At 42.1% G+C, this 12,822-nt stretch overlaps 1 protein-coding gene across 1 annotated transcript in view; it reads right to left on the bottom strand.

Annotated features, from left to right (window-relative positions):
• LOC135106901 (neural-cadherin-like) overlaps window positions 1-12,822 on the bottom strand; it is a 121,373-nt gene that overhangs the window by 55,698 nt on the left and 52,853 nt on the right. The window lies entirely within an intron of this gene.

Genomic DNA, 12,822 nt, shown 5'->3' with positions numbered 1-12,822 from the left:
TTACTTCCAGGACCCCGCCACGGCATCAGAGAGGCAATAACCGAGTAGTTTGGGAAAGTGGAACTGTTCATAAAAGGAGATAATAATGACATGTTGGTAATTACTTGAGAGAGAGAGAGAGAGAGAGAGAGAGAGAGAGAGAGAGAGAGAGAGAGAGAGAGAGAGAGAGAGAGAGAGAGAGAGAGAGAGAGAGAGAGAGAGAGAGAGTGTGTGTGTGTGTGTGTGTGTGTGTGTGTGTGTGTGTGTGTGTGTGTGTGTGTGTGTGTGTGTGTGTGTGTGTGTGTGTGTGTGTGTGTGTGTGTGTGTGTGTGTGTGTGTTCTTACCTTCTAAGTTCTATTTACCTTTTTCCATTTAATTTTTTACAGCATTACATGGCCCAAGTTACTTTCGTGTGGTCTTTCCTCCGTATCTATGTCTTTTTTTTTCTGTGTGTGTGTGTGTGTGTGTGTGTGTGTGTGTGTGTGTGTGTGTGTGTGTGTGTGTGTGTGTGTGTGTGTGTGTGTGTGTGTGTGTGTGTCCAACCCCCACACGAAAAAAAAACACTCAAGATGAAGACAAAGAAATATAACCATCCCTAAAAGCCAAACACGGAGCCAGGCAGTATACATCGATGGGTCAGAGTTCACGAGATTAGCAGAGTCGCGATCCGGTGCTCCCAAAAGGCCACTGAACATGCCTCTGCTCTCAAGGGGTTCCTGCCGACACACACACACACACACACACACACACACACTGCGCGTCAACCCAGCGTGAATGAATACCAAGGCGGAATACTGAAAGGTCGAGGTTCTTAACGCCATATATTTTTGAGGAAGAAGCGAGGTCTAGTGAAAGACTGTACGTACCCGTGCTTGGAGTGCTTCTACGTGCATTCAACTCAAGTACATTGCAGCCACCAAGATTCTTCCATGAGAGTTTCACCTAAAATATTACTTGTTTTGATAAATGATGTAAGCTAATTGTTATAACGCAATTTATCATAGGGAAGTCAATTTGGGATGGAATGTTCGTGGGAAAATATTTATCTATGGGTAAAGTTACGGTATATGGTTTAATGTAGAGCACTAATGTCCGTGTGTGCCGATTCGATAAAGAAGGAAGAAGAGAGAATATAAGGAACGAGACGACGAAAGGTATAGGAAAAGAATGAAAGCCAGAGTGAGAAAAACGGAAAGTAAAGATTCATGTTATCGCCAAGAGACGAGTAAGACAAGAGTTCGATATAAATACAAATAGTGGAGGAAGATGCCTGTCTGTCTGCCTGTCTGCCTGTCTGCCCGCCTGAGAGTGGAATCCTGGGAAAAAAAAAGCCAAAAACAATCGCCTTTGGATTAAAAAAAATCAACAACAACAACAACAAGATTTACACATTTTTCTTTTATATTTTACTGTAATAGAAAAAAACAAAAAAAAATAAACTAGAAAAAAATATATTCGTGGGATTTTCTGTACTGTTCTCATTATGTCATGCAGCGTGTGATGTGTTCCCTGACGCCCAAGCCTGGATGCTGAGGGTGGCGAAACTGAGACACCCAAGGCTAGACATCGCCAGCAAAATGTGTCTGCAGAAGTCATGCACAAAAGGAATTTCTTTTTCGCAGCTTAACATCGAAGTGCGAGCGTCTGCAAGCTTGAGGCAGTGGGAGGAGGAGGAGAGGATGAGCCAAACGTGTAGAAACAGGGAGGGAGGGAGGGAGAGAGAGAGAGAGAGAGAGAGAGAGAGAGAGAGAGAGAGAGAGAGAGAGAGAGAGAGAGAGAGAGAGAGAGAGAGAGAGAGAGAGAGAGAGAGAGAGAGAGAGAGAGAGAGAGAGAGAGAGAGAATAAGGGAAGCTACAGGAAACAGTGAAGCCTACACGTGGCAGTTCCTGTATGAAACATGCCTACCTATTTCGACCCATCATCCCCATCTATAAATTTATCTAATCTTTTTTTAAAGCTCCCAAATGCCTCAGTCTAATCTATTCATCTACTACTTCATTTTAGAGCTAATTCCTTCCTGTCTCTTCTTAAATCCAACTTACATCAAGCTTGAATCCGCTATTTCTTGTTATGTACTGCTTACGGGCAATGAGAGAGAGAGAGAGAGAGAGAGAGAGAGAGAGAGAGAGAGAGAGAGAGAGAGAGAGAGAGAGAGAGAGAGAGAGAGAGAGAGAGAGAGAGAGAGAGAGAGAGAGAGAGAGAGAGAGTACAAATAGTAACTTCAGCTAGGAATCAACAATGCATTTTAACTTGGCTGCATGGCTTGCTTCACTGTTTGTTTGTTTGTGCGAAAATACTGGTTACGCATCTTCTGGTTCCCGCTATATAAGGAGACTTAGCCCCACTGTTCGGTCTCCAGCACGAACTGATTTCCCGAACATCATTAGCAAGGCCCTGGTCTTCCTTCCCAGAGACCAAACTTGACCTTCACAAACACCAAGGCGACCTACCTCCTTGTGTGTGTGTGTGTGTGTGTGTGTGTGTGTGTGTGTGTGTGTGTGTGTGTGTGTGTGTGTGTGTGTGTGTGTGTGTGTGTGTGTGTGTGTGTGTGTGTGTGTGAGTGTGTGTGTGCGTGCGTGCGTGCGTGCGCGCCTGGCTGAGACTCACCATCATTTCCATATGCCAATATCAAAAGGTCTTCCTCGGCGGCATGAATGGCCGTAAATATGAGGGAATGATACCATCGATGCCAAGTCGGACTACTCAGCGTCAGTGGTGCAAACAGACCCGCGCTCGTAAATCACACGGGGCGGTAAGTGATGGAGGCAGACCGGACACCAGCCAGAGAAGAGGGGCGAAGTCAAACACTACGTACGTACAGCCAGCCAGCTAGCCATCCTGCCCCTTGGTTTCATCAGTCTTTCTGTATGCAAGATTCTTAAATCACTGTGAGTGACATGAATTATGGAAGTATTGCGATGATGGAGTTTTGAATTATTTATGTATGAAGGTTGTGCGTGTGCGTGCGTGTAATTTTTTTTTCTTTTGCAGGATTGATAAATATTCAGTTTAGGTTTACCTTTGATTAATATTTGATTAATTGCCTCGCCTTGTGGAGATCGATGTGTGGAATAATGATGATAGCAGGTGTGTGAAATGATGATAGCAGCAGCAGCAGCAGCAGCAGCAGCAGCAGCAGCAGCAGCAGCAGCAGCAGCAGCAACATCATCATCATCATCATCATCATCATCATCATTAGCATCATCAGCAGCAGCAGCAGCAGCAGCAGCAGCAGTAGTAGTAGTAGTAGTAGTAGTAGTAGTAGTAGTAGTAGTAGTAGTAATAGTAGTAGTAGTAGTAGTGATATTACTACTACTACTTCTGTTACTACTGATAATAGTAATGATGATAATGATAATAATAATGATAATAATAATAATAATAATAATAATAATAATAATAATAATAATAATAATAACAATGACACGATAAAGGTAATGACAGCTGTTATCATTACTATGAATTTATTTACCTAGCATTATTCTATCCATCTACCTATAACTAATTATAGCCCCGCTCTCTAGTGTGGCAAAGTTTCCCTTAAAACCAACAGAAAACGGCGGGCGGACAGAGTGGCAGAGCAATAAATCATGACGGCTGATCCTGATTTGCCACATTTTTTCCCCTCCTTTTAAAATCCATAATACCTTCGTCTGCAGCAGGAATGTCCCAAAAAATATTTATGGACTTTTATTGCAGCGACTGACACATATAAGCGAGCTGCTGAAAAAAAAAAGGGACAGAGAAAAAAGAAAAAAAAAAAAGAAGAAAAAAAAAGTGTATGAATGTTTTTTTTTTCATGTTTCGCCCTCACCCCTGCATGGTATTCCCGTGAAGTTATTTCCTCATAAATTGTAATTGCAGAGTCGTATCCTAAGGGGTGAGCAGTGTAAACATTAGTTGTACACTGCGTATGGCCTGACACACACACACACACACACACACACACACACACACACACACACACACACTGGCATGTCTATGTACACAAGAGGGAAGCATGGGTGTCTCCTGCCAAGTGTGAGAGGCATGAGGACACACGTATGTTGGTGAATTGTGTGACTGTGTAAGCAGGAAGTGATTGGTAAGTAATGTCATGAACGTGTGGCAAGCTGGTTGTTTTTGTTCTTTTCCTTGGACAGATGGTAGGTTTATTATTATTATTATCATTGTTGTTATCATCATCATCATCATCATCATCATCATCATCATTATTATTATTATTATTATTGTTATCCTTATCTATTATACTCATCACTGTAGAAATTCAAGAAACAGCATTGATAAAGAATTCTGGAAGTGATACAGGCGAAAGCAGAGTCTCCCCGATGAACAGACAAGGGAAAGAAAAAAAAGAAAAAAAGAAAGTGAAAACAACAATTAGGACGACGCTGAACGAGTTAACAGGAAGGCGTTAACTTTTACTTTGAATCTGAGAATGACAACTTTAGTTTTCGTTTACAATTTTACATTTTCTATTCTTTTATGTTTTGTATCCTCTATCACGCTCCAGTTCTCCTTTGATGTCGGTAAAGTGACAGACAGAGACGATTTTGGGCTGCCAATACAAAGATTCGTGTGGGCGGCGGGACAGCTGCTGGAGGCGTCTTGAGAACTCCACGCTGCTTGGACAATACTTTTAACAGGACACAAAACTTCCGGAGAGCTAAGATCTAGCAAAGTACCTTAAAAGAAACGAGTTAAGTAGTTACAATAAAATTACCGAAAAATCCAAGAAGCAGCAATATGATTGAAAACTGTGATGATAAAAAATAATGAGAACTAACTACTTGATAGGTTAGTAATATACCGTCAACAAGATTGAAAAGAAAGATAAATATATCAAAATTAACAAAGAACTCAAAGTTATCCTGAAAAAACTCAGTAAAATTAACAATAACAAAACAATAATAATAATCGACGGATTTAGAGGCAGAAAACTAACAAAAGCGAGAATAAAAGAGAAAGATGAAAGAAAAGAGAGAAAAACATCGCCGCAGTGCTGCATCTCTTGCTGCCTTCTACCGCTATCTTCATGCTAACTGCTCTTCTGATCTTGCTGACTGCATGCCTCCCCTCCTCCCGCGGTCTCGCTGCACAAGACTCTTCTTTCTCTCATCCCTATTCTGTCCACCTCTCTAATGCAAGAGTTAACCAGTATTCTCAGTCATTCATCCCTTTCTCTGATAAACTCTGGAACTCCTTGCCTGCTTCTGTATTTCCACCTTCCTATGACTTGGATTCTTTCAAGAGGGAGGTTTCAAAACAATTGTCCTGTAACTTTTGACTACCGCTTATGACTGTTTGGGTACCGGCACTTCAGTGGGCCTTTTTTTTTTTTTGTATTACAGTTTTTGTTGAACTTGGCCGGTGCCCCTAAAAAAAAAAAAAAAAAAAAAAAAAAAAAAAAAAAATATATATATATATATATATATATATATATATATATATATATATATATATATATATATATATATATATATATATATATAATTATGATATTCAATACAAATTCCTCAGTTAAAAAAAAGTTAGACAAATGAAACAAAAAAATTCATTCTTAACTCAGAACTTATTTAAATTACTAAAAAATTATGCAAAGCCAAATCAAACCAGGAGCCTGACAAAACTAACAATAAGAGCAAGAAAGAAAGAAAAGAAGTACTAACCACACAATAAGAATGTCAACAACATAATAATAATAATAAAAAAACTAAAACAAGAAGGAAAAAAGAAAGGAAAGAAACAAATGAAGGAAGGAAAGAAAAACTAACCTTGGAAAAAACAGCAAAAACAACTAAAAATTCAAAAGCAACTAAGAGAAAAAAAAAAACTTTACACAGCTAAGAAAAACAACAACGACAACAGCAACAACGATAAAACCCAAGCACGTTCTCAAGATTTAATCAAGCCCGGCCAACACACACACGCACACACACACACACACACATACGACACCACATTCAAACCTTCATTTCAGCCCTGCCAAAATTAACCTCACACACCAACCCAAGCTAACGCAACCCAAATCAGCCCTAAGACAGCTAACAATACACCCGCAACACTCATTAAAAAGTCCCTTAGTGGCATGTTCCTTCCTTGTAGAAATTCACCAAGAGCATTATGAAAACTAATCCTCTTTAGTCCTGGGCGACGTGCTGCCATCTACCGAGACTGGAGAGCACTAGACGGCCCGGGGACCCTTATGTAACTCCTCTCCTTAAGTCAGTATAAGAAGGGCGATGAAGATAAGGCAGTCCCGTCCTTGCTCAGGATACGGGAAAGGAGGTAATTAACGAACGAGAGAGAGAGAGAGACAGAGAGAGAGAGAGAGAGAGAGAGAGAGAGAGAGAGAGAGAGAGAGAGAGAGAGAGAGAGAGAGAGAGAGAGAGAGAGAGAGAGAGAGAGAGAGAGAGAGAGAGAGAGAGAGACTGTGTGTATGTGTGTGTGTACTGAAGAAGGCGCAGAAGGGAGGTGAAAGAGAAAGGAAGAAGAGGATGGAGTAGGGAAAGAGGAGGAAAAAGAAGGACAGGGATGAATAGTTGTGAAATAAAGGAAATTGAGGAAGAAAAGGAGGATGGAAAGAGGAAATAAATGGGGAAAACAGACAAGCGGAAAAAGAAGAGGGATAAAAAGGTAAACAACAAAAATAAGGAAATTGGAATGCATGTAGACAGAGAAAGAGAGGAGAAGAGAGGCAATAAACTGAGAACGAAAGGAAGTTAAGAAGGAAACAGAATAAATGGAGAAATATGGATAAAATGAAGAAGCAGAAGAAAAATAATTGAAATGAACAAATAAACAGGAAAGTGAAGTGAAGCAAGACACAGAGGGAAACCACAAAGAGGAAGAAATGGACGCAGAAGAGAAAGGAGAGAAGAAGAAGAAAACAAAATAAACGAATGGAAAGGAAAGACAGGAGGGTAGACAGAAAGAGGTGAAACAGAAAGAACAAATAAAGGATGGGAGAAAGAAGAAAGATAAAGAAATGGACGAGTTAGGGAGAGAAGATAAAAAAAATATAGGGAAACAAAAATGGGAAGAAGAGAAGAGTCTATAGAAAGAGGGGGAAATGGAAAGCATAAATAGAAGAGGGAAGAAAGGACGAGAAGAAATGGGAAGGTAGGAAAACAACAAGAGGAATTTAGAACACGGAATGAAAGTAAAAGGGGAGATGGAAGGACAGGAGGGGAAAGGAGATAAGAAAGAAAGAGGGGCAAAGAGATAAGAAATAAATGAAGGAGAGGGGAAAGAGAGAGAGAGAGAGAGAGAGAGAGAGAGAGAGAGAGAGAGAGAGAGAGAGAGAGAGAGAGAGAGAGAGAGAGAGAGAGAGAGAGAGAGAGAGAGAGAGAGAGCAGGGGAGAAACTGCTGCGAACAGAAAGAGAAAGAAGCAGAGAGGGAAGGGGAGAGATGAAGGGAGTAATGGATGGATGAGGAGGAAAGAAAAAGGAAGGAAAAGAGAAGAGAAAGAAGAAAGGAGAGAAAGAAGAATCGAAATGGAAAATAAAGCAAATGTAATAAAACTGAGGCTTAAAGAGAGAGAGAGAGAGAGAGAGAGAGAGAGAGAGAGAGAGAGAGAGAGAGAGAGAGAGAGAGAGAGAGAGAGAGAGAGAGAGAGAGAGAGAGAGAGAGAGAGAGAGAGAGAGAGAGAGAGTTTAGTTCCTCCTATTTCTCTTTCTTCTTCCTTCTCTTCCTCTCTCTTTCATCTTCCTTATTATATTCGTGTTTCTTTTACCGTCCTCGCGCTCATTGTCTTCCCTTTCCTCCCCTCTTTCCTCCCTTTTACCTGCTTCTCGCTTCGTTGGACATTTACTTTAATACTTTCTTCTGCTCTTCGTTTCCTCTTTGTATTCCTACCCACAGCTAACAACAACAACAACAACAACAACAACAACAACAACAACCATTACTTCTCTTTTTCCTACCATTCTTTCTCCTACTTCACCTCTAGCTACGCATTACCATCACTCCTTTCCATTTCCTCTTTCCTCTTCCTCTTCTTTTCTTCGTCGTCCTCATTTTTCTACACACTGGTTTCTTCCTACTTTCCTGCTCTTTTCCTTTTTAAGTTTTTCTTTCTTCCTCTTCATTTTCTTTCTTCTCCTTCTAAACAAGCTTTTCTTCCATCTTCGTTATTCTTGTCCTCTTCCCCTCCTCCTCCTCCTCCTCCTCCTGTTCTTCGTTTTCTTTTTCCACCTTCTTTTCCTCCTCTCACTTCTAAAACAGCTATTCCTCGTACCTTCACCTCTTCTCCTCGTCCTCCTCCTCTTCCTAAACAAGCTTTACTTCCTACTTCCGTATTCTCCTCCTCCTCCTCCTCCTCCTCCTCCTCCTCCTCCCCATCCTCCTCCAAATCTAGTCCGTCTCACGCCTTGTCTGCTCCATCATGCTCCGGGGACTGTTCTTGGCAGGTGCATAGCTCATGAGAGGCCCCGCCAGCAGGTGAGGAGGCAAGGGTAATCTCAGCGTCGCAAAGTAAGGAGCACAAAGAGGGAAAGGTACGAGGGGGCGGTGGGTGACGCTTGGCTGAGGAGGCGAAGGTGGTCTGGGTTCATAGGTGATGATGTGGGGGGTGTGTGTGGGTGGCAGCGAGGGAATAGGAGAGGAAGGGAGTGTTGAGTTACAATGGGTGGGTGGGTGCCAGTGAAGGTGAGGGAAGAGGGAAGGAAGGGGAGGTGTAAAGTGTGTGTGTGTGTGTGTGTGTGTGTGTGTGTGTGTGTGTGTGTGTGTGTGTGTGTGTGTGTGTGTGTGTGTGTGTGTGTGTGTGTGTGTGTGTGTGTGTGTAAACGTCCCTCTAGTCACGAATACTCAAATCCACGTGAAATTTAATCCCAAATACTCGCAAGCCTCCCGTGATGGAAGGAGTCCCACAGCGCTGCCTGAAGCTCGGCTAAGTCACGGAGGTTCATTAGGGAGGGAATTATTTTCTAGTTGAAGAGTATTTACGTGTGTGGAATTTTACATGGGGTGAATTTACATAGAAGGTTAAGGGATGGATGTGACTGGGAATTGGGTAGACTCGTATTTCTTATAATTTTGTGGCATTTATAATAATATAGCCGGCACTACTGTAATTCCTGGATTATCATTAGCATACGTCATCATACTCACTATTTTCATCTTTTTTTCATCAGCTTTTTATTCTTCGTATTATTATTATTATTATTATTATTATTATTATTATTATTATTATTATTACCATTATTACTATTACCATCACCATTATTATTACTAACACCATCACTCCCAGCGTGACATCTCAGCGGCCGGGAGGTGCAATAATCCCCAGCCTCCATTCACCCCTAAGGTTTCCCGCACCCTAATCCCCGCCCTGATGAAGCCTCCATTTTCCAAGTGAAGCCTTCCTGTTCAGCTGGGAGGAAAGGACACGCGCATCTGCCTAGACTGGCTACAGATATGCCGCGACCCGCCACCAATCCCCGCAGGAGAGAGAGAGAGAGAGAGAGAGAGAGAGAGAGAGAGAGAGAGAGAGAGAGAGAGAGAGAGAGAGAGAGAGAGAGAGAGAGAGAGAGAGAGAGAGAGAGAGAGAGAGAGAGAGAGAGAGAGAATTATGACCTGACCAGAAACAGTAAATATCACAAAGAAATTCGTTTAAAATGGCGATTTTCGGTTATTACTATTATTATTATTGTTGTTGCTATTATTATTATTATTATTATTATTATTATTATTATCATTATTATTATTATTATTATTATTATTATTATTATTATTTTCATTATTACCATTAATATTATTTCCTTTTTCTTCCTACCACCATCACCTTCACCACCACAGCCACTACTACTACTACTACTACTACTACTACTACTATTACTACCACCACCACTAATTTATATTAAAACAAGAAGAGCAACAACAACAACAACAACAACAACAACAACAACAACAACAACAACAACAACAACAACACAACACCACCAGCACCACCACCAGCATACACAAACTCGTACATAACCCCATAACCCAAGTGACACTCCTGAAGGTGGTGGCGTGCCCGGGGGTGAGCGGCGGGAGGCTGCTTGGATGTTATCAGTGCAGGGCGAGATGCAAGCTAAGCAAGGGTTCACTTCACACTCACACCAACTCTGCTTGAGTCATGTAAAACGAGCGATTGCTATTCCCCTCTTCTTCCTCCTTCTTCTCTTTCTCTGCTTCCTCTTTCTTCCCCCAGTCGAGGCAGCTAAGGGTAGTGGTGGTGGTGGTGGTGGTGGTGGTGGTGGTGGTCGTGTGTGGGGATGGTGGTTACAACAATTGCTTCTACCTCTTTCTATTCCTTTTCTTTTATTTTATCTTTCCTTCCGTTCTTTTGTGACTCTCTCTCTCTCTCTCTCTCTCTCTCTCTCTCTCTCTCTCTCTCTCTCTCTCTCTCTCTGAGTGTGTGTGTGTGTGTGTGTGTGTGTGTGTGTGTGTGTGTGTGTGTGTGTGTGTGTGTGTGTGTGTGTGTGTGTGTGTGTGTGTGTGTGTGTGTGTGTGTGTGTGTGCTAATAAGCTAATCAGTGAAGTATGTAGGTAAGTAAAATAAAATATGTAAATCTACTCAGAACGCTACTACAAAATGACGTACTTAATAAAGACTGACAACCTTTCTTATTAACATGGCTAATGAAGAGATAACGTTTATTCTTATTGTTATTTCATCACCAGTTCGCTAAATCTCCCGCTGTATCTATTAACACACACACACACACACACACACACACACACACACACACACACACACACACACACACACACACACACACACACACACACATAATAGACATACTTAGCTTTATTAGATGCAAGTATAAATTCTCATTTTCTTTTCTCTCCTGACGCGAAGAACAATTTAGGTAATGGTGTTCTCAAGCCCAAGTTTATCTTCCTTTAAAATCTTTTCCTTATACTCGATCTGCTTAGTGTAGCGACCTCGCATTCTCGCCTCGACGTGAAGCCTTCGGTGAGAGAGGAAGGAAGGAAGGAACTCCGCGCCTGTGTTTTTAAGCAACCCCATTCCTGTGGATTTGCTGATTGACTGGTATTAAGCCACGCATTTCCTGAAGAACCCTGTGCGGAAAACTGTTACACTTTGAACTTCGTCGTGCAGAAAATTGTATCACTTATTGGGAAATTCTCAGGTGATTGTTTCCTTGCAGGCTGTGAGTGGAAGGGCAAAGGTTTATTTGGAAATCTGAGCCTCTCTGTACCGCAGTATTACAGCTTCAGTCTTGCCAGCCACCCTCTCCTACGCAGGAATATTTCGTGTCTTCCCCAACACTTGTATTCCAGCGTCTTCGTTACCAGTCTTGTGGTTGTGCGTATTGTTGAGGTGAAGTTTGGTGAGGTGTATCCGGCTGGCGGTGCATAAGAGCGCGCACATTACAATAGTATTGACCAAGGTTTTCATATAAGGAAAGGTATTGTAAAAATTGTCTTTCACCCTCAGACAAAAAAATGACAAGATTATCAAGCATAAATGTTTTGAGACGATTTTCTATTTAACTTCATCTATGTTGTTGAGATCCATGAATACTGTTAACACATTACTGTATTTTTCCTTCTTATCTGTGACTGAGGCCAGTGAGCCAGATGACACGTAAATGCTACTGTTTATCTCCGTGTCTTCGATTATACCAGAGAATCTAAGCAATACAAAGGTACACAAAGGAAGAACAAAAGGTAACGAACACACTGACCCATGTTAAGCTACAGTATTTGAAAGAGACGCACAGTAGAAATTCAGTAGGACAGTTTGCAAGAATTAACACTACTTAACTTAAAGCAACAGCAGCAGGATAGTAAAAGCTGATGCTCCCTCCTCTCCACAGATTCATTTCTTAACACTCCACGCAAGACAGACCAGCTGGGTAGGAAATGCTCACGTCTGCATAGCCAACATTTCGCTTCGTTTCTCGGGTAAAAATTTCACTCCTTAGGGTTTGGGGAATTAGTGGAGTGGAAGAGGACTAAGAGGCGGCGCGGCAGGCTTGGGTACGCCCGTCCTGTTGCCATCAAAGCCCTGCCAGGGAAGCACATCAGCCGCTGCCTTGTTTCGCCCTGTACATTTTCTCTAAAGGCGCGTCGAGTGTCGGCGAGGCGTGCAGGGGCGTAAAGGAGAGGAGGCAAGGCGAGGAGGGAGCCAGGGGTTTGTACAGGGACGAAAGGGCGGGTAGAGAAACGTGGAACATGCGGCGGCAGGTGTTGGGCTGGCATGGCTTGGCGCATCAGACATTGTGGCGTCATCAGGGCACAAAATTCTCCTCAAGACGCTTCTTTACTGGATAATTTCTGTTAGGAGGTCGACATTACCACCACCATCGTCACCACCACAATCACCACCACCACCATCCCCACTTCCACTATTGCCACTATGGGTACTTAGGGATTTTATTTAAGACTGCGTGTTCGTATTTAACACAAACACACAGCAATGTCCCCGGAAAACGCTGCATTTCCGCCCCATTCTCTGCGGCTTGGGGAAGGAAGGAGGTACTGTACTTAATGCATGCACTGCCTCCCATGTAATGCCTTCAGTAAATAGCGAACAAACCTCCTGTTTAATGGTGCCATTACGGTGCCTGGCGAGTTGCTGAGGCAATTGGTGAGTCTTCTGTAGTTTTTGCTGGCGTGGTTTTGCTACAAAATTTAATATTACAGTACGAATTTACAAAGGAATGATGACGTGAATTGGTGCACACTGGACTCAATGTCAGAAAAGATATTAGGATGCCAGGCTAAAGATTTATAAAGTGTTGTGTAAACATTTTCACATCCATTATCCATTACAACTAATGACGCTGTAAAGTATAACAGCATAACGACATATACAAGGAAATAT

The sequence above is a fragment of the Scylla paramamosain genome, chromosome 2 (assembly GCF_035594125.1).
Source record: "Scylla paramamosain isolate STU-SP2022 chromosome 2, ASM3559412v1, whole genome shotgun sequence".
In the NCBI taxonomy this organism is placed as follows: domain Eukaryota; kingdom Metazoa; phylum Arthropoda; class Malacostraca; order Decapoda; family Portunidae; genus Scylla; species Scylla paramamosain.
This window is presented reverse-complemented; position numbering and strand designations above follow the sequence as displayed.